The sequence below is a fragment of the Schistocerca piceifrons genome, chromosome X (assembly GCF_021461385.2).
Source record: "Schistocerca piceifrons isolate TAMUIC-IGC-003096 chromosome X, iqSchPice1.1, whole genome shotgun sequence".
NCBI lineage: Eukaryota > Metazoa > Arthropoda > Insecta > Orthoptera > Acrididae > Schistocerca > Schistocerca piceifrons.
The window spans coordinates 220,755,078-220,781,665 of NC_060149.1; the positions used below are offsets into that span (position 1 = coordinate 220,755,078).

At 44.7% G+C, this 26,588-nt stretch overlaps 1 protein-coding gene across 2 annotated transcripts in view; it reads left to right on the forward strand.

Annotated features, from left to right (window-relative positions):
* Nucleotides 1-26,588, forward strand: part of LOC124721400 (EIN3-binding F-box protein 1-like) — a 630,141-nt gene that overhangs the window by 131,689 nt on the left and 471,864 nt on the right. The gene's annotated exons all lie outside the window — the stretch shown is intronic.

Sequence of the window (26,588 nt, forward strand, 5' to 3'; positions counted from 1 at the left end):
AAGAAGAGTAAGTTGATAGAGCCCTAGCTAAGTGTCTGCTTGCACAACAGACACCAGAGAGACTGCTGAACATCATGCGACATTGTAGTGCATGCATTTAGACTAATGGTCATCACTTTTAACAGCTTCTACGTGCTGAAATTGTTATTATAAAACGTAAGAAGCTTATGTTAAACTAAATATTCACTAAATTTTTCATTTGCTTGGCCATGATGCCCGTAGCTACTGTATAATTACTTAAGGTATTTCAGATCCTTCTTTGCAACTACTAAAAACATCTATTTATTCTATTTACACCAGAAGGTGCCGTCAGCATTATTTTACAGGTATTCTCGCATTTGTTGCAGATCTTTTCGACATTTTTCATTGACTTGCAACACTACCTATTCACTGACGTAAAACACGGTTAAGTATGCGTCACTATCGTTTATTTATATTTATCTAACTTAAGTATGTATGTTTCACAGCTAAAAATGTTCTTACGTATCTACACAAATACGCTAGGGACATGGGTTCTTAACACGTCACGTAGGAGGGCTATCCAGAAAGTAGGATCCGATCGTCCGCGAAATGAGTACTACTGTAAAAATCTAAAATGTTTTATTTGCAACAGCTAGCTACAAATCCCAGTTAATTATCTAAATAACCGCCGCTCCGACCTAGACATCTGTCGTGGCATTTACCAATTTTCAATACCCTTGTAATAGTGCATTCTGCTAATTCTCTAAGCAGATCTACAGGTCGTTGTCTGCGCCAAAACGTTGTCTTCATAATCAGAGATTCGAGCGAGCAGAGATGACACTCATGGGGTCAATTGCGGTCTGTATTGTGGGTGATCAAACACTTCCCACTGAAAACGCTGTAGGAGGATCTTCATTGCCCCTGAAGGGTGCTGCTGGGAATTGTCATGAAGAGGAACGGCGTGACAGTTGTGTTACGTGGGCTGCATAGCTTCAGGCGAAATTTCTCACCAGGCCCTCGTACTTGGAGGGAGACACTATTTTCTTGGTACATTTACGTGCTCACTATGCGCTCAAAACTGAAAAGAGCGATGTGACGCGATCGACGGGCGTCAACATATCTGTGCAAAGCTTCATCGGATTTTTACAGTGGTTTCCATTTCGCAACCATTCGGAACTTACTTTCTGGATAGCCCTCGCATAAAGGCTAGATTTCCTGACGAAATCGAATTCGTTATACACAGCACACAACACTTGGACCCAACAAATTAATTTGCACTACATCTGTTTTTCTTTGGCAGTATGAGAATATCCTGCCACAAGAATTATTTTACACTGAGGTGAAAAAGTTCATGGGATACCTCCTTATATCATGTCGGATCTCCTTTTGCCCAGAATACTGCACCAACTGGGCGTGGCTTGGACTCAACAAGTCGTTGGAAGTCTGCTACAGAAGTACTGAGCCGTGTTGTCTCTATAGCCGTCCATAATTACGACAGCGTTCCCGGTGCAGAATTTTGTGCACGAACTGATCTCTCGATTACGCACCATAAATGTTATATGGGATCTAGGTGGTCAAAACATTCGCTCGAACTGCCCACAATGTTTTTCAGACCAATCGCGAAAAATTGTGTCATCCATAAAAATTCCGTCGTTGTTTGGGAACATGAATCCATGAATGACTGCAGATAGTCTACAAGTAGCCGAATAAAACCTTTTCCAGTCGATGGTAGGTCCATTTGGACTAGGGGACACAGTCCACTCTATGTAAATACAGCCCACACTAGTATGGAGCCACAACCAGCCTGCACATTGCCTTGTTGGTAACTTGGGTTCATGGCTTCGTGCTGTCTGCGCCACACTCGAACTCTACCATCAGCACTTACCAACTGAAATCGGGACTCATCTGACCAGGCCAACTTTATCCAGTCGTCTAGGGTCCATCCGATATGGTCACGAGCTCAGGAGAGGCGCTGCAGGTGTTGTATGCTGTTAGCATAGGGAGTCGGGTTGGTCGTCTGCTATCATAGCCCACTCACGCCAAATTTCGCCACACTGTCCTAACAGATATATTCATCGTACATCTCACCTTGCTCTCTGCGGTTATTTCACGCAGTGCTGTTTGTCTGTTAATTGTGACAACTCTACGCAAACGCCACTGCCCTCGGTTGTTAAGTGAAGGCCGTCGGCCACTGCGTAGTCCATGGTGAGAGGTGATGCCTGAAATTTGGTACTGTCGGCACACGCTTGGCACTGTGGATCTCGGAAAAGTGAATTCGCTAACCACTTCCGAGACAAAAAGTCCAATGCGTCTAGCTCTAACTACCATTCCGCGTTCAGAGTCTTAATTATTGTCGTGCGGCCATAATTATGGCGGAAATCTTTTCACATGAATCACCTGAGTACAAGTGACAGCTCGGCCAATGCACTGCCATTTTATACCTTGTGTACCCTGTACTACCGCCATCTGTATATGTGCATATTACTATCCTATGACTTCTGTCACCTCAGTGTAAAGCACCCCTCGAACATCTGACTGAGAGACTACAGTATTCGATTTAATTTGTCTCGTTGATCTTTCTAAACATAGTTACTTACAATCCGTGTTGATTGCAATCAAGACGGATTATAAGTAACATTGTATAAACAGTGATTGCGGTATCTCCTCAGACATTATGTCTGTTATTGCAAAATTTCTGAACAGGTTTGCAACAGTTTTGTAAAAATCGTGCTAATACTTTGGTGTCCATGGAGTATTGCAAGAAATTTTGGGTGTATTTAATTCTTCTGAGCCACTTTTACAAGACATTTAACAAGCATGGGATATTAAGAAAACTATAAATTCGCACTTTGTCAGTATCTGCATACCTGAATGTGCAAAAATTACTTTAAGCCCGTGCAATGAAGGGTGGGAGAGAGGATAGAGATGCAACACACTGAATTTTTCTACACTTGACTCTGATGGTACCGCTGGTAAACGGAGGTGTAAATCTATTCGCGTTTGACATACACTCCTGAGTCCGTCTTTCTAAACAGGTATTACTTCTCTCGAGTCTCACTGGCCGTGACTATCGTAGGCTTTGGCTCTCACAGTTTATCCGTGTTAAATGTGCTTAATTATCCATTAATTTTTGTCTCATTTACTCTAGTCTTTGGTGTACATAACACGTCTTACACTCAATAGAACTTCAACGCTTTACCAACTGCTGACAATACCTCTCCGCCGGCCGGAGTGGCCGAGCGGCTCTAGGCGCTACAGTCTGGAACCGTGCGACCGCTACGGTCGCAGGTTCGAATCCTGCCTCGGGCATGGATGTGTGTGATGTCCTTAGGTTAGTTAGGTTTAAGTAGTACTAAGTTCTAGGGGACTGATGACCTCAGATGTTAAGTCCCATAGTGCTCAGAGCCATTTGAACCAATACCTCTCCTTCCTATATCGCTCCTGGAGAGTTGACTGAACACCAGATTCATTCTCTGTGGAAGAAACTCTAAGCCACTGCAAATAGTAGAATAGAGAACGGCAGTTATTTGAGAGGGGGGGGGGGGAGGGGGGTATTGGATTACTTATTTTTTATTTTAGTTCCTTATAATTCGAGTTCGAAATTAGTAACAATGTACGCCTAATTCAGTACCGGTATGTAGCTAATTTACTATGGGCACCGGATTGCTGGAATGTGGAGAATAAAGAAAAATTTAGTTTATAACTCTTTTTCATAATGTTACAACCCATTATTTAACCTGGGTACGCTTTATTCAACAAAGACTTTGTAACGATCCCTCGTCACTCACTTCGATTTTTGTATGGAGGGCGCTTGCTTGGTGTGGGTGGAAAGTGAAATATTTGTCACAACATAAAAGAACAAAAATTATTTCGATGTGCATATTTTGTAGTACACTGCCTTTTATAGTATCATGTGTACAAATAGCTATCTGAAAACAGATTTTGGACTCCGTCATTTTACAGAACAATCAATTAAACACGCTCTTACATACAATGCAAGCAGGAACTACTTTATGCTCCCAAACTAGAAGAGCAATTAGAACAGGAAGATACAACGTGAAAAACAGGGAAAAAGAATCCCTGACGGGTGACTTAGTTTTATCGTGATTTCCAGGTAAATATTTGTTGTTTCTCAAAAAAAAAATGGCTCAAATGGCTCTAAGCACTATGGGACGTAACATCTTGAGGTCATCAGTTTCCTAGACTTAGAACTACTTAAACCTAACTTACCTAAGTACATCACACACATCCACGCCGAGGCAGGATTCGAACCTGCGACCGTAGCAGCAGCGCGGTTCCGGACTGAAGCGCCTAGAACCACTCGGCCACAGCGGCCGGCTGTTTCTCAAAACGACACGAGGTAACCTATTTCACCATTTTTAAAATAACCTAAGGTAGCGCTACCTCTGTACTAAAACAAAACACTGTATAAATCAGTTCAAACTTTTGTGACTGGTTCAAGCCGGCCATTTTTCCTAATTTATTTGTTTATGAACTGTACGTTATTTTTTCAGATGTGTACATCTTGTGTCCTAGTTGCTGCCCTGTATTAAAAATTATACTTATACTCCTACGAGTAAGTGAATTACACCTCTCCCACTGCGAGTGCAGTAGATTGAAGTGTTGCGTGACCGTCATATCACGAGACCTTCACTGCCTACTTCACTGGCAGTCACAATGGCAGCGGGCAAAACATTAGCCCTCAGAGGGGCAGGTCGTTGTAGATAACGTACAGGGATAAATCACCTGGAAAGTCACGCATGTGGTGTGCCTTTACACGCCACAAAGTGGCCATTAGGGTAAACTGGTGCGGCATACAGTGTGTAGATGATAAGGGCCACCTGTGGCTGGCTAGGATTACACGAGGGTTGCCCAGAAAGTAATACATTAAATTTTTTTCTTCAACAATTCTTTATGGAACACAATGAGAAATACACACACGAAAGAATGGTGTTTTATCTACACACCCTATTTTCCCACGTAATCTCCATCCCGTTCTATGATCTTCTTCCAGCGAGTACGCCCTGTCGGTATCAATCCTTCTCCTGGTGGTGGAGCCAATGCTTGACAGTTTGAAGACGATGAGGAGGAGATTCACACAGTCTTCCACGACTGGCATCCTTTAATGGCCCAAACAAGTGGAAGTGAGAGGGGGCTATGTCAGGGCTGTAGGGTGGATGGGGTAACACTGTCCAACCGTGTTTTGGGATGTGTTCAGCAGTCCTCAGATTTGTGTGGGACCTAGCGTTATCGTCTTGCAGCAAAACATCTCCTGGATTGTTGTGACGCCGAAGTCGCCTGAAGCACGTCTATAATTTTGTTAATGTGTTTACATGCGCTTCTGAATTAATGGTACCGCCTCTTGGAATCACATCAATGGGAATCACACCTTCACAGTCCCAGAACACGGTGATCATGACCTTACCGGCGGAAGCAGTTGCTTTGAACATTTTCTTCTGTGGGGAGTGGGAATGGCGCCATTCCATCGACTGTCGTTTTGTTTTGAGCTCAAAACGGTGAACCCAGGTTTCATACCCTGTCACAGTCCGGGACAAGAAGGCCTCCCCCTCAGCTTCAAAACATTCCAACAAATAAAGACAAATGATTTTTTCTGTGCTATTTGTGAACCACCATCACCGCGGGACCCATCTTGCATACACTTTTGAGTATCCAAGAGTGCGGATAATTGCATCCACACTTCCTTTGCTGACTGGCAGATGCAGCGCCAACTACCGAGTGGAAATGCGTCTGTTCTCGCGAATGACATCATCAGCTCGCTGCAACATGTCAGGTGTGGATGGTCTCCAGGCCGCTGCAAATCGTGGAGCTCCGCCGAACCGCCTTCTGATGACCTCGCACTAACTGTATTTCTGTCGACAGCAGATGCTCCATAGACTTCGCACAAGCGTTTGTGAATATTCCCCACAGTTTCTTCCTCTGCAGTGGGAAATTCAATGACGGCACGCTGCTTGTAACGTACATCACCTGCAGACGTCACTTTGAAACCGTCTTGCAACTGCGCCATCTGTCCGAAGTGACGGAAACTTGGCGCACACACTCAGTGGACTTCAAATAATACATATGTAACATTTCGCATTCGTAGTATCGTTTTGGGCAGAGGAAAAAAATGTGGTACATTACTTTCTGGGCCACCCTTGTAGTTGTGTATCGAACTGTCACAGTGCAGAGAGTCACTTGGCGATTCAGTGTCGAAACGCTTAAGCAGCCATACCGTCTCGTTGCTACTACTTAAGAACACCATGATACCACAGTTTAACAACTGAAAATGCTATATTCTCTTTTGTCTGTGAGGTACTGGATGGGCTAAACAAAAGGCTTCGAACGCTTGGTATATTTTTTGATTTAACTAAGGCATTTGATTGTGTTGATCACAAAATATTGCTCCAGAATTTGGACCATTACGGGATACGGGGAGTAGCTCACAATTGATTCACCTCTTACTTTAGCAACAGGCAGCAAAAGGTCATTATTCACAATGTTGATAATGGCTGTGGTGTGGGGTCTAAGTGGGGTACTGTCAAGTTGGTGTGCCCAGGGATCAGTGTTGGGGCCACTCCTATTCCTTATTTATATAAATGATATGCCCTCTAGTACTACGGGTAACTCTAAAATATTTCTGTTTGCTGATGACACTAGCTTGGTAGTAAATGATGCTGTGTGCAACATTGGCTCGGTTTCAAATAGCGCAGTACATGACCTAAGTTCATGGCTTGTAGAAAATAAACTAATGTTAAATCACAGTAAAACTCAGTTTTTACAGTTTATAACACACTATTCAACAATACCTGACGTTTTAATTTCAGAGAACGGGCATATGATTAGTGAAACTGAACAGGTTCAAATTTCTAGGTGTTTAGAAACAACACCACGTCACTAAGCTGCGGGGGGGGGGGGGGGGAATTTTGCAAGTCTTTATTCCATCAATGGGGATTAAAATCTGAACTTTCCTAAACACAAGAGTTTAAACCGTGTACTTTACGTAACGCATTTCATTGTAGGCGAATCAAAGAGTTATGGGAGGGACGATAAACATTAACTAACCATCACATCAATACTATTCCACACACGTGGCCAAGTTGCGGTAGCCAACAGAAATGTAAAAAATACGGGCACACAACATTGTTCCTTCCCTATCTTACACCCACCCACTACTCTATGGTTATTCACTCGTCTACTATACGTTTTCAGACCGAAACTGCGCTTTACCAACGTGGCAGCTGTTCCAACCGACCACGTAGCGTGAAAGCAAGTACACAAAGAAAACATATAAATCTTTTTAAAAAGCCCCCAAAATATTACTGTAAAAGAAAGAGCACATTAAAGTACATTAAATGAGTGAACTTCCGTTAAACACAGAGCAATAATACGACCGTCAGCTTAAGGCCCATCGTGCGTGGCCTGACCAAGGCACAAAGTTCTTACTGGAATTTGACTAAATTATGAAATTAAACTCCCTTATGGGGGTTTGGTGGTAATCGCACACCTGATTTCAACATCTGGACTTTATTATTAGCAGTTTTGCGACATTCTGATACCTTTGTTAACATTACCAAAATCGAGAGCTGTGTCTCCATGTCTGTCCAACGCCGCTACCCAGGAACAAGTGCGCCTGCGAACACCTCGCCTAACCGCTGTCCGTTCAAAGGTGGTGGAGGGGATTGTTCGCCAGCCTGACAGAGCTAATACTCGTGCCTTCGCAACCTCTCTGACCTGACTTTAACACTATCTTTGCCAAACTTGTTCGCGTCTAGGGGTTGGTACTATCCTACCACAGAACCACTCTACTCATGCAATGCTACGACCTCTGACCAAAGCATACCGCTACTTCACATAATATCTCATTCATACAGTCCAAGGTCGCATAAGGGAGAGGATGCAAGGAACCGTGGCACACAGAATTAAAAGAAATCAATGAATAAATAAATAAACACCGCTTGGTCCATTCTCTCCTCCCTGTTACCCACGGATTTACTTCTGCAGAGTAAAAACACTCGCTATAATTCTCCTGTACCGGAATTTATTGAGAAAAATACATAACGGGACAAGAAGTTCCATTTCAGTAGTATGGTACCAACTTTCCAATATCGTCATAGAAGGCAGCCAACTGTGATTTCCTCCAAGTTACTACTTTGGTCTGCAGCTCGTTATGTATGCCAAAATGTTATCCCCATCACTAGCGACTCATGTGTGCGAAGAGATGAAGATCAGAGGGAGCCTAGATCGGGCTGTATGGTGAGTGATCAAACACTTTCCATCCTAAACTCTGTAGGATTGTCTTTGTTGCACGAGCAGTATGCGCCTGAGAATTGACATGAAGAGGTAAACGTGTGACAGCTATGTTACGTAGAATGGATGTAAACAGATAAATCTCGCAGCAGACTTTACGTGCTCCACATGTGCTCAGCACCGAAGAGTTCGACGTCAGCTATAGACGGGCATACTGAAGACAATGTGCAACACACCTGCGCAAAGCTTCAAATGGCTCTGAGCACTATGCGACAACTTCGGAGGTCATCAGTCGCCTAGAACTTAGAACTAATTAAACCTAACTAACCTAAGGACATCACACACATCCATGCCCGAGGCAGGATTCGAACCTGCGACCGTAGCGGTCGCTCGGCTCCAGACTGTAGCGCCTAGAACCGCACGGCCACTCCGGCCGGCCCTGCGCAAAGCTTCGCCGGATTTTCATCGTGTTTTTTATTTCGCAATTGATCGGGGGTTGAAAAAAATAGCCCTCATAAATGCAGAATTTCTCGGAGTATGTATCTTCTCAGACATTATACAGGATGGGGTTCTGTTTGTACTATTTAGAGCCAATTCCATCGTCAGTTATGACTGCAGTGACAGAAATACGTCGCAATAAGACTATGAATCAATGATAAAGCGATTCCCCGTCAACAGAGTCACACTTGCTGTTAGGTAATGTTGGTGGTCGTGTCACACACGCTGTCTCCCGGGACAATGCCCACTTTATGCAAGGTCAGCGCGACGTATGCTTCAAACAGTGTTAGTTTTACGCTACGGGGGCATTCATTGAACTACCAGGGAAACTGTGAGCCACGTCAGTGATCGTGACACCATCGTCGCTGGCTATAGCAGATTCCACTACGTCCTTCGTCCATATTAAAAGTCTCTAATTGCGCCACAGAAATTGAAGATACGTGACACTCTTCTGGTTGATCAGTCTATGTTGATATAGACATGGCCAAGTTTTTATGCACATTTCAGTTTTCTAAATACATTTCTCATGTGCATCGCCTACTACCAATTACACACATTTATTTTAGACAAGTTAGTAGCCGGAAGCTGCGAAATAAGGTTACAGTGTTGACAATATAGGAAATCCAGTATGTGTAGTATATAGACGAGCGTTGTACACTTAACCAGTCTTGGAAATGATCCATGTCTGTACAAAAGCAATAAGAAATTTGTGAGTTCCCATTTATGCAAAAACTTTGCTCATTTACACCAAACTAGCGATAGCTTACCATCATCAGTGGTTTTGGTTTGAACGTATAAAACGTGAATATACAATGATGAGCCAAAACATTATGACCACTGCCCACCGCGACGATGGATATCGTCAGGTGGAGTTGTGGGCACGTGATGCGGTAACAAAAATATGTAAGTGGTGCACACACGGACGGGGGATCACCCTAGGGAAGATGCGGGCTGCAAACGGGGAAATCCATAGAGATAAGCGACCTTGACAAATTACGCAGAGTTTGTAAACGAGTACCTCGAAAACGGCGAAGCTGGTCGAATGCTCACGTGCTACTGTCGTGAGCGTCTACGGGAAGAGGTAGAAGCTCAGCGAAACTGTCATTAGGCGCTAAATGGTTGGACGTCCACGATCTTTGATAGAACGGGGGGGTCGCAGGCTTTTTTGGCCTGTAAAGTAGGATAGATGTTGATATGTGGTATCAGGATAGATGTTGATATGTGGTATCTCTGCCGAAAAGAGCACAATGCTGGTGCACGCACTAGTGTTTCTGAGCACACGATGCATCGTACATTGTTACACGTGGAGCTCCCCTACGTGTTGACCTGCTGACCCAACGATATCGTCAGTTACGATTGCAGTGGGCACGGGACCATCAAGATTCGACCATCGATCAATGAGAGCATGTCGGCTCTTCCGGTGAATCACATGTTTGCTACACTAGGTCGACGATCGTCTCCACAAACGCCGTCATCTTGGTGAACAGAGGCTCGAAGCGTGCAGCTCACCACGCACACAGGCTGGTGGGAGCAGTAACATGCTATGGGACATATACTCCTGCGCTTGCGTGGGATCTGTGGTAGTAATCGAAGACACTCTGACAGCTGCGAACCACCTGCATCCCTTCATGCTGAACGTCTTCCCGGATGGCGATGTTATCTTTCAGCAGTAGAATTGTCCGCGTCTCGTTGCCAGAACCGCGATACGGCGGTTTGGGGGGCATTACAGTGAATTCACTTTGATGTCTCAGCGGCCAGATTCGCCTGATGTAAATCCTATGGAACCCGTTTGGGTCGCTATCTGGCGCCATCACCGTGCACGCAAATGAGCGGCCCGTTATTTACTCGAATTATATCGCATGTGCATAGATATCTAATGCCACATGCCTCCGCTAACCTAGCAACAAACTGTCGGTTCCCTGATACGCAGAATCAGTGTTGTATTTCGTTCCAAAGACGGATAAACAAAATACTATACAAGTGGTCATAATGTTTTGGATCACTAGTGTAAATTGCCACATAGAGAAACACCTTAATTTTTTATTGTTGCTTTGAATTAGTTTTTGCTAAAGTTCAACAGGCTTCCTTTTACTTTTTGAATTTATTATATGTCACAACTTTGGTGGTCTGTTACGTCTTTCTCAAATAGCAAACCATCTGCACCATGAGTGCCTTACTATTAATGAAATTTATCTATGACTTAACATAACATCTTTGTTCCTAAACCGTAAAATTACCGCTGTAACCAGAAGGTTCGCTGACACTTAAGAGAGCATATTATGTGTTAACTCACGTTTTAGCGAAAAGTAATTCATAGCAATATTTAAAAAAATAAAATGTTCAGCTTTGTAACAGTCACTATTCACGTGGTAAAGAATAAAAGAAACCCCCGATTTTGGTGTACTATCGCCAAAAAGTATTTGAGGAAGAATAAATAAAGTGTCTTTGTCAAGGAGGAGCCGTAAATTTCAAAATGTGATACATGCAGTAGTCACTTGGACCAATAATACAGTCGGTAGCTTCATAAGAGCGAATTTCATTTTTGCACATCCTAAACATTCTACCTGTCTATCTTACATCAATGAAAATACTTTCCTTTATGCTGTTTTAAGAAGTATGCTCATCACTTTGTTTGCTTGTATTGTTAAGGAGACTTCTGTAGTGTGAAAAGCTGTTCACAGACATGAGAATTTGATTTTATTATAAGTAATGTTTGCTGTCGCCATTAGTGAGATTTCGTATTAGTTTAAGCAGCATTATAGTTGAAAGAGCTAAACTTCAGAAATGATGGCTTTTATTTGTTACCTAATCAGGTGTCAGTAAGTGTATTCACGCTGTAGATTTGTAAATAACTTTTAAAAATCAGAAGATTCATACAAAACAGAATCTATTAATTCCCATAGTTTCAAGTGCATGTTTTCCGAATCGTTAGTAAAAATTTGTGATTTTATTTACGGTGTTCCTGAGACCACATATTCCCTAGTCTTGAAAGACACCTACTAGTCAAGAAATATTATTTAATCACAGGCACATATTCGTTTTCTTTTAAATGTGTGATCATATTGCTCTATATGAAAATAGAGTTCAATTGACCATTTGTAGAAAAAATTTACGTAGAAACATTATGGAAGACGTAATCTACGTGAAGTGCTCAAAACAATACCTTCCATTTCAGTGATGGAAGTTCTCTAACGGTTGCGCCAGTCACTACGCGCCATACGAGCATAATGACATTCGGTGATCAGAAATTATGATCAGCTGTTTAAAACATTCTTGAGCCCTATTTCGTATTACGAACTGAAGTGATCCTGAGTGGTAATATTTTGAAGAGCTACACGAGTACTCTGTACATCTGAGACCTATGCATCAGGCTCCATAATAAACAGTGGAAGTCACTGTGTTTCAAGAAACATTCGTGATCAAGATGTGGGTGACAGACATGTGCTTTGTTGTTCTAAAATATAAGTACAACAGCTAGGGAAAAATGCAGTATTGACAGATGCTTTCAGCCATAAGGTTATAGGAATACTGTAAACCAAAGGTGTATTCTACTGTGTATTACCATTTATACATGTACCCGATTTCATTCGAACACTGCAACGGCGACAGGGTATCATGTGCTAATGTGCTATAGCACACTATAAATATCGTATTAAGATTACGCTCTTTCTCTACGAGTTCGAACTGGAAATAGCACAAAAATTATTGTATTTCTATTCGAATGTGGACTGCTAATCATACTAAAATTATGCCACTTCTGTTCGAATGCAGGCTGACATGCAAATACAGGGTTATTACAAATGATTGAAGCGATTTCACAGCTCTACAATAACTTTATTATTTGAGATATTTCCACAAAGCTTTGCACACACACACAAAAACTCAAAAAGTTTTTTTAGGCATTCACAAATGTTCGATATGTGCCCCTTTAGTGATTCGGCAGACATCAAGCTGATAATCAAGTTCCTCCCACACTTGGCGCAGCAAGTCCCCATCAATGAGTTCGAAAGCATTGTTGATGCGAGCTCGCAGTTCTGGCACATTGTGTCTGTTCACTTCACCATTAAGAAAAATGTTGCTTCATCACTGAAAACAAGTTTCGCACTGAACGCATCCTCTTCCGTGAGCTGTTGCAACCGCGCCGAAAATTCAAAGCGTTTGACTTTGTCATCGGGTGTCAGGGCTTGTCGCAATTGTAGACGGTAAGGCTTCTGCTTTAGCCTTTTCCGTAAGATTTTCTAAACCGTCGGCTGTGGTACGTTTAGCTCCCTGCTTGCTTTATTCGTCGACTTCCGCGGGCTACGCGTGAAACTTGCCCGCACGCGTTCAACCGTTTCATCGCTCACTGCAGGCCGACCCGTTGATTTCCCCTTACAGAGGCATCCAGAAGCTTTAAACTGCGCATACCATCGCCGAATGGAGTTAGCAGTTGGTGGATCTTTGTTGAACTTCGTCCTGAAGTGTCGTTGCACTGTTATGACTGACTGATGTGAGTGCATTTCAAGCACGACATACGCTTTCTCGGCTCCTGTCGCCATTTTGTCTCACTGCGCTCTCGAGCGCTCTGGCGGCAGAAACCTGAAGTGCGGCTTCAGCCGAACAAAACTTTATGAGTTTTTCTACGTATCTGTAGTGTGTCGTGACCATATGTCAATGAATGGAGCTACAGTGAATTTATGAAATCGCTTCAATCATTTGTAATAGCCCTGTAAAGCGGAGGAAAACATGTTTTGTAGCGCTCTCTCTGCGATAATTACAAACCAGTGTCGAGTGCTGAAACGTTGGTCAGTCGCATTACGATCAACTCAGAGAAGGGACACAGTCGTGTGTTTCTGAGTGGACATGTTCTGATGTCACGTCATGCACAGCACCAGCTCAGTATTTTTCTTTGAAAGTACAAGGCTAGAATATGAGGGATTTTTGAGTAGCAGTTGACATAATGGTGCCATGGTCTTGTGGTCAAGTGCATGCCGGCATGGTAGCTCAGCGTGTTTAGTCAGAAGGCTAGGAATTGAGTGTGGTACTCAACGATGAACTTGAAGGGGCATCTTATACGTCCTCCTAGACAACATGCCGAACATAATGACGAACAAAATGAAGGTAAAAAAATGAACTGACTGACAATTTTGTCAGCTTCAGTTCGAATCCCATTGCCAGCACTTTTTTATGTTCCTCGAAATGTTAAACTATTAATTATAACATTTAAATGTATTTAAACAGTTCAGTGTATATACATAAAATTAATATATTCAGCTAAGTTACAATTACTATCCTTGTAAGTCAAAAGGCTGTGCCACCGCATTGTGGCACATTGATAAAATTTTGCACAAGCTGCCACTGGAGCACTGACATCGTATGTTTTCTGGATCCAGGATGTACTTGTCAATTCAATGAGAAATATAAAGTAGAATCTTACTCCCAGTTGTTAACCTTCCAATAGACATGCAGCACTGGGTTTGCTTTCGATTATGAACACATATTCACTCCATGAAGAAGAGAAGGAATGCGAGTTTGTTACACTAATAGCCATTAAGATTCAAGCATCATGAAGGTGGCGTGTAAAAATCGTCAGTTCGACATTAAATGTGTTACACACATGGATATACAAATGTTCAACACAACCACACGAAGTAGAAGTAACGTCATCTAGATTCTGTATATAAGGGAAGGTAAAGTAGCGGTTTCTCATTCAGAGGTCAGTTGGTTTTTGTGAGAAATCGTGTTATGGACCGTGTAAGAAGGAGAACCATCTCTCAGCATGTGTCGTAATTCGACAGTCTCAGGATCATGGGCTACTGAAATTGCCGTTTATTGTGTTGTTCCCATTGGTGACGATCTTTCGTAGGTGCCACTTAACTAACCCCCGAGAGGACAGACATTTTATTCCCTCGGCCGCGCAGGATCGTACACCCACGTAACGAACCATGAGTCAAGAAATGGGCTTATTTTCAGAGAGACAAGTCTACGTACGGACAGTGTGTCGAATGTTGTAGCACCATGGTGACAACTGTTGCGCTTTCCTTGACGTGGTAGTGGAAGGAGGTACGTCGATCGTGATGCCGCCACAGAGAAGAATGGACACAGAATGGGCTCCACGTTGTCTCCCGGTTCTGTGTGCAACGCCACTATCTAAGGTGCCGTATGTGGAGGCTGCAAAGAAAATGAACGTTGCCAGATCGCTTGCGTCATCGTTCATGTGGGCCAAGCACCTGGCGTGATGCTATGAGGTGGCAACATGACCACATCTGTTTCACATAGCAGATAATTTGGACAGCAGGTATTACATTTCTGGGGTGTTAATGCCTCTCTTCGAGGCCTCCGTGATGTTATCTATCAGTAATACAAAGCAATATCACATGCCATCCATGCTGTCTTGATCCTCCTACGTACAGCCGCGAGGGATTAGCCGAGTGGTCTGAGGCGGCTGGTCCCGGCGGAGGTTCGAGTCCTCCCTCGGGCATGGGTGTGTGTGTTTGTCCTTAGGATAGTTTAAGTTAAGTAGTGTGTAAGCTTAGGGACTGATGACCTTAGCAGTTAAGTCCCATAAGATTTCACACACATTTGAACATTTCATAAATTTAGAAAACCGATATTCGACGTAACTGCAACTGGTGCTTAAACAATATGTCTCCCATGGAGCCCATGACAGTGAGATAAAAGAGATCATCTTGCGTACAAGGAGATACAAATTGTCACTTTCCTCTTGCCCTTTACGCGAGTGGAATAGATCAGTGAACGGGTCAGTTTCGTACGAGATAACATGCGCCATATACTGAATAATGGCTTGCCGGGTAAACATGTAGCTGCAGATTCAGAGACCGTAGAACGCAGCAGGGAGTGATTAGTGGCATAGCTCATGGCGGTGGATAGCGATTACGTACAATTCTCTCCAAATTACACCACAAATATTCAATAATACTGAGATCTGCTGACTGTGGTGGCCAGGGAAGATACGTCATTCTCGCACTCACAGCCCTGGACCCAGGGTACCGGTATCCATGGGACCCATGGAATACTACGATATGGCCACCAACATCATCATCGAACCCCGCCAAGTTTCACTCTTGGGATGTAAACTTGGACAGAAGTTGGAAAGAGTGTGAAATAAATCTCATCCGACAACGTTCTTCCATTGCTCCATAGTGAAGGGTTTATGCCTTCGGTACATTTTCTACAATCATGCTCATAAATTAAGGATAATTGCTGAATGTGGTGCCACACAGCGTGGCACTACACAATAATGACGCTAATAGCATAGGCACATAGGGAACACACACGACACAGATCTGTAATAAGTTGAGAAAACCGTCCTGAAATACATGTGCTACGAAACACAACTGTTTCCTGCGCTTATACCCCGACATCAATATGGGATATGATCTCCATGCACACCTACACAGGCCGCACAACGGGTTGGCATACTCTGGACCAGGTGGTCGAGCAGCTGCTGGGGTATAGCCTCCCATTCTTGCACCAATGCCTGTCGGAGCTCCTGAAGTGTCCTCCGGGTTTGAAGACGTGCAGCGATATGTCAACAGAGAGCATCCCAGACGTGCTCGATGGGGTTTAGGTCTGGAGAACAGGCAGGCCATTCAATTCACCTGATATCTTGTGTTTCAAAGTACTCCTCCACGATGGCAGCTCGGTGGGGCCGTGCGTTATCATTCATCAGGAGGAAGGTGGGACCCACTGCACCCCTGAAAAGGCGCAAAATGACGTCCCGATACACCTGACCTGTTACAGTTCCTCTGTCAAAGACATGCAGGGGTGTACGTGCATCAATCATAATCCCATCCCACACCATCAAACCACGACCTCCACACAGGTTCCTTTCAGGGACATTAAGGAGTTGGTATCTGGTTCCTGGTTCACGCCAGACGAAAACCCGGCGAGAATCAAAAAAATGGTTTAAATGGCTCTGAGCACTATGGGACTTAACATCTGAGGTCATCAATCCCCTAGAACTTAGAACTACTTAAACCTAACTAACCTAAGGACATCACACACATCCATGCCCGAGGCAGGATTCGAACCTGCGACCGTAGCGGCCACTCGGTTCCAGACTGAAGCGCCTAGAACCGCTCGGCCACATTGGCCGGCCCGGCGAGAATCACTGTTCAGACTATACCTGGACTCGTCCATGAACATAACCTGGGACCATTGTTCCAATGACCATGTACTGTGTTCTTGACACCAGGCTTTACGGGCTCTCCTGTGACCAGGGGTCAGTAGAATGCACCTTACAGGTCTCCGGGTGAATAAACCACGTCTGTTCAGTCGTCTGTAGGCTGTGTGTCTGGAGACAACTGTTCCAGTGGCTGCGGTAAGGTCCCGAGCAAAGTCTACCAGCAGTACTCCGTGGCCGTCTGCAGGCACTGATGGTGAGATATCGGTCTTCTTGTGGTGTTGTACACTGTGGACGTCCCATACTGCAGCGCCTGGACACGTTTCCTGTCTGCTGAAATCGTTGCCATAATCTTGAGATCACACTTTGTGGCACACGGAGGCCCCTTGCTGCGACCTGCTGTATTTGACCAGCCTCCAGTCGCCCTACTTATTCTACCCCTCATAACATCATCAATATGAGTTCTTTGAGCCATTTTCAACACAGTCACCATAAGCACGTCTGAAAATGTCTGCAGACTTACTCGCTGCACAGTACTCTGACATGCACCAACACACCTCTGCGTGTGTGGATGCTGCCAGCGCCACCGTGCGACGACCGCTGGTCAAATGCACCGCATGGTCATACTCCCAGGTGATGTAAACAAGCAAACCGCCCACCAGAGCGTTATTTCATCATGTATCAATATTATCCCTAATTTATGAGCATGAGTGTAGTTACGGACATTTGCATCACTGATGTAAGGCTTAGAAATTCGACCTCGTCCTGCGACATTCAGTTCTGCAGTGACTTTTGCACCCGTCGCCCACATATTTTTCATCACAGTCCTCTTCAATGACCGTCTCTCAACATACACCTTCGGCTGCGTTGTGACGTGGTGGGTGACATTTTCCCGCTTTCCCTGTATGTGGTATAAATATTCGACTTCGCGCTTTTTGAGACACCAAACTACGCTGGTTAGGGACCACCCACCACACGAGTACCAACAATTTGCTCACGTTCTCTTTTAATTATCTCCAACGTGATGCACTCACAACTACACAGTACACTGTTCTGACCACGGCTGGGATTTGCAAAGTATTGAGAACATTGCACAGGTGCCGTTCGTGGTCAAATACAACAGCGCAAGCTGACGGCTTGCCTAGAGTCTGCCTTTATGTTCAAGCATACAGTTCTCATAGTGTTTCCGTATTTTTATCTAACCCCTGTATGCCTTGTGCGTGTATTATTGTCAGAGGCACGTTGTTGGATTGCTGCAAGAAGTATGAACATTTCACTGCCCTCCAAACTAGTGTCGACTGTTGACTGTTTCACTGCTTACAAAACTCTCAGCATGCTGTACCTGTTAAGCTCTAGAACACCTTACGAGTATACCCTTTGTGTGACTTAGATTCAGTCTAAATCTACGAGACCTACTGCTTCAGAAATCTGCCACTGTCACTGAATAACCTTCAGGCCAACAGTTAATTTTTTTCAAGATAAGTTGTGTGTCTAAGTGACGCAGAGCTGTGTGATGTTTCGTCAATTGCCACTTTTAGTGAGCAGTCTGTTGGGTCTCCTATGGGAAGCTTACTAGTACAGTGGTGGATTTACGAGGGTTGGAACATTAATAGTGGCAACTATTTATTTACAGCTCGTACGAAATAGATACGAGTTTCAAAGTTTTACTGACCTTCAGAGTAGTCACCAGCATTGTGTATAACTCGTTGCCAGCGATGTGGAAGTCATAGGATACTCTTAGCAGTGCCAGTTGTGCTGAAAGTTCGAGCGGCGTGGTCTATTGCCCGACGGATTTGTAGCAGTTCTGAAGCGAATGCCGTGAAGAGTTTCCTTCAGTTTAGAAATAGAGTTGAACTCACGAGGGCCTTAAGTCAGGGGAGTGCAGTAGGTGGTATAGCCTTTAGCAGCCGCATCAGTGAAACAAATCAGTAACAGCTTGCATTGTACGCGCGTGAGCACTGTCCGGCAAAATGATGGTCAGGTCCTGCAGAAAGTGTCATCACTTCTGTCTCTAAGCTGGTCGTAGGTTGTGTTCCAAAAATGAACAGCATAGAGACAGAAGTGATGACACTTTCTGCCGGACCTGACCATCATTTTGCAGGACACTGCTCAAGAACGTACAGTACAAGCTGCTACTGATTCGTCTGACTGATGGGGCTGTTAAGTGCTATGGCGCATACTGCACTCCCCTAACTTAAGCCCTCGTAAGCTGAACAAGATTTATAAACTGAAGGAAACTCTTCACCGCATTCGCTTCAGAAATGCTACAAATTCGTCGGGCAATAGACCGCGCCGCTCGAACTGTCAACACAACTGGCACTGTTAAGAGTATCCTACGGCTCACACATCGCTGGCAACGGGTTATACACAATGCTGGTGACTACTTTGAAGGTCAGTAAAACTTTGAAACACGTATCTATTTTGTACGAGCTGTAAATAAATAGTTGCCACTATTAACGTTCCAACCCTCGTATTCTATTTAACAGCTTGAGAAGCTGAGGTGACAAAAGTCATGGGATACCTCCTAATATCGTGTCGGACCTCCTTTTCTCTGAGTATCTCGACGTGGCATCGGCTCAGCAAGTCGTTGGAAGTCCCCTGCACTTTATGTCCCCTGCCCTGTCATGTCTCTGTCGCCGTCCATAATTGCGAAAGTGTTGCCGGTGCCGGATTTTGTACGCTAACTGACATTAATGTTCGCTGGAATTCATGTCGGGCTATCTGAGTGGCCTAATCATTCACTCGAACTGTCAAAAAGTTTCTTAAATCCACTCGCGAACTACGCCCGGTGACATGTTTGGGAACACGAAGGCCACAAACGACTGCAAATGGTCTCCAAGAAGCCGAACATAATAATTTCCAGTCTATGATCGGTTCAGGTGGACCAGAGGGCCCGGTTCATTTCATGTAAACACAGCTCACACCATTATGGAGCCACTACCAGCTTGCGCAGTGACTTGTTTACAGCTAGGTCCAAGCCTTCGTGGGCTCTGCGCCATACTCGAACCCTACCGTTAGGTGTTACCAACTGAAATCGACAGGCATCTGACCAGGCCAAGGTTTCCTAGTCGTCTAGGGCCCAGCCGATTTGGTCACGAGCCCAGGAGAGGCGCAGAGGCGATGTCGTGCTGTTACAAAGGACACAGGCGTCGGTCGTCTGCTGTTATAGCCCATTAAAGCCAAATTCATCCCACGGTCCTAACGAATACGTTTCTGCGGTTACTTCAAGCAGTTTTGTTTGTCTGTTAGCACCGACAACTCTGCGCAAACGCTCCTGATCTCCAACTGCCATTCCACGTTCAAAGTCTGGTAATTCCCGTCGTGCGGCCGTAATCACATTGACACCCTTTCACATGAATCACCTGAGTACAGATGACAGCTTCGCCAGTGCCTACCCTTTTGTACCCTGTATACGCAATACTACCGCCGTCTGTATATTTGCGCATCGCTACCCCACGACTTTTGTCACCTCCGTGTAATTTATATTAATTATTTTTTTAGATATGAAATTGTACTTGCATGGGGCATTTGCAGTCAGTACCAAATAAGTGAGTCAGGTGTGGCAGTCACTTGGCTGTATTTAAAATATGAAATAATTGCTTTTATTTCACAATATGTCTGTTACTTCTAAATTAATTATTGTTATCTGTTATACCATTTCTGCAACGGCCTTGCTGCAGTGGATACACCGGTTCCCGTGAGATCACCGAAGTTAAGCGCTGCCGGGCGTTGTCGGCACTTGGATGGGTGACCATCCAGGCCGCCATGCGCTGTTGCCATTTTTCGGGGTGCACTCAGCCTCGTGATGCCAATTGCGGACCGAATAGTAGCGGCTTCGGTCAAGAATAACTATCATAACGGCCGGGAGGGCGGTGTGCTGACCCCGCGCCCTCCTACCAGCATCCTCCACTGAGGATGACACGGCGGTCGGATGGTCCCGGTAGGCCACTCGTGACCTGAAGGCGGAGTGAGTGAGTTATACCTTTTCTGAAACAATGAACGTGTTTCCATCACAACACTAAAATGAAACAATAATATGATTATCAATTTAACAATTTCGTTATAGTTGCTTTTCTGGGTATATATTGGTATTTTGAGACAAACCGAACATTTGCTAATGATCTTTTATGGATTGCTTCTTTCCACACCATTACCAGGCAATATTTCGATGGCGTTGACGTCCAGAGAGTCCTAGCAATGCATATTCCAGGCGGCTGCTGTTGTGTACGTTATGGCAGCCGGGTTGAACTGGATCAGGCGTCTCCCAGCAATGACTACGTGCATGTATAATACACTCAGAGCCTAAGCCTTGTCCTCTTACGAGGGAACCTCCCCATCGCACCCCCCTCAGATTTAGTTATAAGTTGGCACAGTGGATAGGCCTTGAAACACTGAACACAGATCACTCGAGAAAACAGGAAGAAGTTGTATGGAACTATGAAAAAAATAAGCAAAATATACAAACTGACTAGTCCATCCGCAAGATAGGCAACGTCAAGGATAGGTGAGCTCACGATCGCCGTGGTCCCGTGGTTAGCGTGGGCAGCTTCGACACAAAAGGTTCTTGGTTCAAGTCTTCCCTGAAATAAAAATTTTACTTTCTTTATTTTCCCAAACTTATGATCTGTCCGTTCGTTCATTGACGTCTCTGTTCACGATAATAAGTTTAGTGTCTGTGTTTTGCGACCACACCGCAAAACCGTGCGATTAGTAGACGAAAGGACGTGCCCCTCCAATGGGAACCGAAAACATTTGATCGCAGGGTCATAGGTCAACCGATTTCTCCACAGGAAAACACGTCTGATATATTCTATACGACACTGGTGACGGCATGTGCGTCACATGACAGGAATATGTTGTCGAACCACCTAACTTGTACACTTGGCGAATGGGTAAAAAGATTCTTGTACCTTGCCCGATTTAGGTTTTCTTGTGGATGTGATAATCACTCTCAAAAAAGTGATGAAAACACAAGAGTTTGTCACATAAACTGCAACAAATGAATGCAACAGTTTCACAGTCGCTCAGTTTTCCCTGTGCTCTGTCAAAAAAAAAAATGTTTTTAACGTTTTCAAATTTTTCCGTGTGTAGACCGTCAAATCCTGCATATGTCCAAGCAAAACTGAACATGTCCTGGAATTTTGGAGAGTGAAGTTGATTTTGTGTGAGTTCTGGAACGTACTGACAGGGATGTGGAGCTATGCCGACTACAGTGCCGTGGCCAGCTGCGCGAGATTTCTTGCTTGAAGATCCATGACGCCGACCGAGGTGGTGCCATAAATTCTCAATTGGGTTTAGAAATCAAATGGTTCAGATGGCTCTAAGCACTATGGGACTTAACATCTGAGGTCATCAGTCCCCTAGAACGTAGAACTACTTAAACCTAACTAACCTAAGGACATCACACACTTCCACGCCTGAGGGAGGATTCGAACCTGCGACCGTAGCAGTCGCACGGTTCCGGACTGAAGTACCTAGAACCGCTCGGCCACAGTTGCCGGCAACTGGGTTTAAATCCGGGCATTTTGGTGTTTTGGGAAGTGTAGTAAACTCGTCCTGGTGTTATTAGCATCACCATCGTATACTGGGAGCTATATAACATGTTCCATGTCCTGCTAGTAGATGCCATTATGCCGAGGAAAAACAAACTTCATGTAGGTATGGACATCCCTAAGGATACGAAAACTTTCCTCAGACGATAATGCTCCCTCTTACGACGATCGTTGCAGGATGTTTGTTTTCAGTCATAAAACATGATTCATTTTGAAAGGGCACCTGTCGCCACTGAGTAGACATCCAGTTGCGGTACTGGCGTGCAAATTCCAGCATCCGTCGCCGATGAACGGCAGCTAACACAGGTGCATGAACCAGGTGCCTGCTGCAGAGGTCCATACGCAGCAACGTTCGTTGAATGTAGACTCTTGGTTCATCTGGGCGGTCAGTTGCTCGACAGTTGCACGTCTATTCGCCCGTACACATTTCCGGTGCATCCCTGTCGCCTATGGCCCGTTTTGCACCTTCTAACATTCTGCATGGTGTCTGTTGTTCTATGTCGTGTCTCCCTACCACTTTCGCGCAACGACGCTCTGAGCGTGTGTTTTAGGGAATTGACTAGTTTGGACCTGAGACCTGTTGCTGGTAAGGAGACGCCAGACCACGCATGACATGTAGAGTTCAGAAGAGTTCAGTGAGGCTAGCGATGATATAACCAAATACTTAATGATTTCAGCGACAGCTCCACTGCACTCCCTGTAAAAGAATCTTAATACTAACTAAATTTAGTGGGTTCAAGGCTTTCCTATTTTTAGTTAGCTGGTAAAATAACGTCGAAAAAGCAGTCAAGTTTACCACTGGAAATTTTATTCTACTCACAAAACATTGTTTATAAACCGCACTATTGATAAAAGGAAATGTTTTAATACAGGATGATAAAAACCAACTGCATTCAACAAAAATTTGAACGAATATTCCCTGAATGGGTTTCCCAGTTCTACAATGGATCGAAGGATGACCTATGCCATATCACATCTATAATCTAGGTTTAAATTAAGTTTCACAAAAGAGAAAACTATCAAAATGGTCTACAGTGACCCTCAATTTTCTTTAATTACTTATCTAACTTGTCGTAAATTACAGTGGCTGATGTGGCTTCTCAATAATTATATAACAGAAAAATCATCACGTTTCAGATTTTAACTTACGTAGCAAAAGTGAATACCATGAGCGTTAATTGACGATCGACACTAGTATTGCGCAAAACGGGGGTGTAACAGATGAGACTTCTGCAGTTCTGAGTGAAGCTTTATGCGCTGTTATGCGGCATCGCGTGCGTTTATTACCTTGTCGTTGGTTAGGCAGTGTTAGGGGGCGTCGGTCGGCACAGCTCCACGCACCTCGCCGACTCGGAAGCAACTCCTTCCTAACATCTCCTTACTACAATTTACCGAAGTTGGTTTAAAAAAAACTATCTGGCTGTGTTTTCATCTGACCAATCAGGGTCTCAATGTTAACCTTAAGCTCCGCCTACAAAAAGTCTGTCTATCCAATGAGAAACGTTATACTTTTCGTGGTGGGGCAATGTTTTTAACGTTTGCAACGTAACAGAGACGCGAAAAAGTCTCACGCTAAAACTTGCAGCTGGTGTGGCCCTTTTAGTGTTATCGTAAGATCTATACTGTTCTTCTGGAGGGCTCTATCTTTTAACATGGGCTGGGGGGTGGTCATGGCGGTTAGCTGGCGATGTGGGTTTCCGTCCCTTATCGTAAGGCCTTCTAGCTTAACGCGGTTCTGCTCTCGGCTTCTGGTCTCGTTTCTCCCCTCGGAACTGCGTCTGTCTCACGGTGGGAAGGTATGACATGCATTTAGGCATTCTTGTGTTAGTCTGTGGTATTCCATTTGCTCACTCGTTACTCGTATTACTTTGGTTAATTTAATGTCTCGATTTATTCGGAGATATGTGACATACTACTGGATTTGCTTATCATGTCAGGGTTTTCATGGAAGGTGTTGGATTTGCCTGACACCTTACAACCATAGTTGTCTTGACCATGGTTTTGGATAGCTCCCATTTGCCATCCATGGTGTGTTCTAACCACGGTGGCACTCCAGAAGGTTAAAAACTTAGCCTTCTCGTAAATGCTTCCAACCTTGGCCCTAAAGCCAATGATCATCTCCTTTTGGACGTCAGATAACTCGCTCCGTTTGCGCAATACGACAACGACTGCACTGTTGTTCACGTCCCCCGACACGCTTTATATTCTCTCCACTGTTAGGGCTGCTACCTGCCGTTTGTGAGTGGTTATTGGGCGTTTACGTCGGACACAGGTGGTGGTCGCATTAAAGTGACTGGTTCGTCTACATCTTCATGAGGGTATCCTTCTGTTTCCTTTCTACCCTGAAGCAAAATTCATCCTCGCTGCGTCCCCTTGATCAACCAACCTAGATTCTTCATCGTGGCAATCAAATTATTTGTTACAAGCTTTCTTTTTCTTGTAGACTACCCTCATTTACCTTCGATTTCGGCATAGAAGAGTCCTCCGCCATCATTATCACACTCAGGCATCAATCCCGGTTCAGAATATTTCGTTATTTCACCACATTTTCGTGCATCTGGGACGTTGAGACACTCACAAAACGCTCGTTGTTGTCGACACTTTCTCGAACCTCCCGGAACATTTTGTGCCACACGTAAATTCTTCGTTGAGAGATGGCTTCCTTCTCGAATCAGGCCCACCGTCTCAGAATCCGATATTCTGAGTTCAACTCAAAATTTGATTGACTATCGCCGCTCGATTAACCGCTGCATCTCGAGTCTCAACATGTAATCAAAACACACCAAGCGCCAACTGTGATCCTCACTCTGACAGTGCCGGGAAGTGACTGCGCCAAGTCGCATTCGTTAACCACGGAACGTCACCTCCGTTACAGCCGAAAACGGTTCGCTGGTTCGCTGGAGAATTTTATCCCCGAAACTTTTGGAAGAAACTCCTTAACACAAACTAGATACACTACTGGCCATTAAAATTGCTACACCACGAAGATGACGTGCTACGGATGCGAAATTTAACCGACATGGAGAAGATGCTGTGATATGCAAATCATTAGCTTTTCAGAGCATTCACACAAGGTTGGCGCCGGTGGCGACACCTATAACGTGCTGACATAAGGAAAATTTCCAAACGATTTCTCATACACAAACAGCAGTTGACCGGCGTTGCCTGGTGAAACGTTATTGTGAGGAGAAATGCGTACCATCACATTTCCGACTTTGATAAAAGTCGGATTGGAGCCTATCGCGATTGCAGTTTATCGTATCGCGACATTGCTGCTCGTGTTGGTCGAGATCCAATGACTGTTAGCAGAATATGGAATCGGTGGGTTCGGGAGGGTAATACGGAACGCCGTGCTGGATCCCAACGGCCTCGTATCACTAGCAGTCGAGATGACAGCCATCTTATCCGCATGGCTGTAACGGATCGTGCAGCCACGTCTCGATGTCTGAGTCAACAGATGGGGACCTTTGCAAGACAACAACCATCTGCACGATCAGTTCGACGACGTTTGCAGCAGTATGGACTATAAGCTCGGAGACCGTGGCTGCGGTTACCCTTGACGCTGCATCACAGACATGAGCGCCTGCGATGGTGTACTAAACGACGAACCTGGGTGCACGAATAGCAAAACGTCATCTTTCGGATGAATCCAGGTTCTATTTGCAGAGTCATGATGGTCGCATCCATGTTTGGCGACTTTGCGGTCAGCGCACATTGCAAGCGTGTATTCGTCATCGCCATACTGGCGTATCACCGGGCGTGATGGTATGAGGTGCCATTGGTTACAAGTCTCGGTCACCTCTTGTTCGCACTGACGGCACTCTGAACACTGGACGTTACATTTCAGATGTGTTACGACCCGTGGCTCTACCCTTCATTCGATCCCTGCAAAAACCTACATTTCAGCAGGATAATGCACGACCGCTTGTCGCAGGTCCTGTACGGGCGTTTCTGGATACAGAAAATGTTCGACTGCTGCCCTGGCTAGCACATTCTCCAGATCTCTCACCAATTGAAAACGCCTGGTCAATGGTGGCCAAGCAATTGGCTCTCCACAATATGCCAGTCATTACTCTTGACGAACTATGGTATCGTGTTGAAGCTGCATGGGCAGCTGTACCTGTACACTCCGTCCAAGCTCTGTCTGACTCAATGCCCAGGCATATCAAGGCCGTTATTACGGCCAGAGGTGGCTGTTCTGGGTA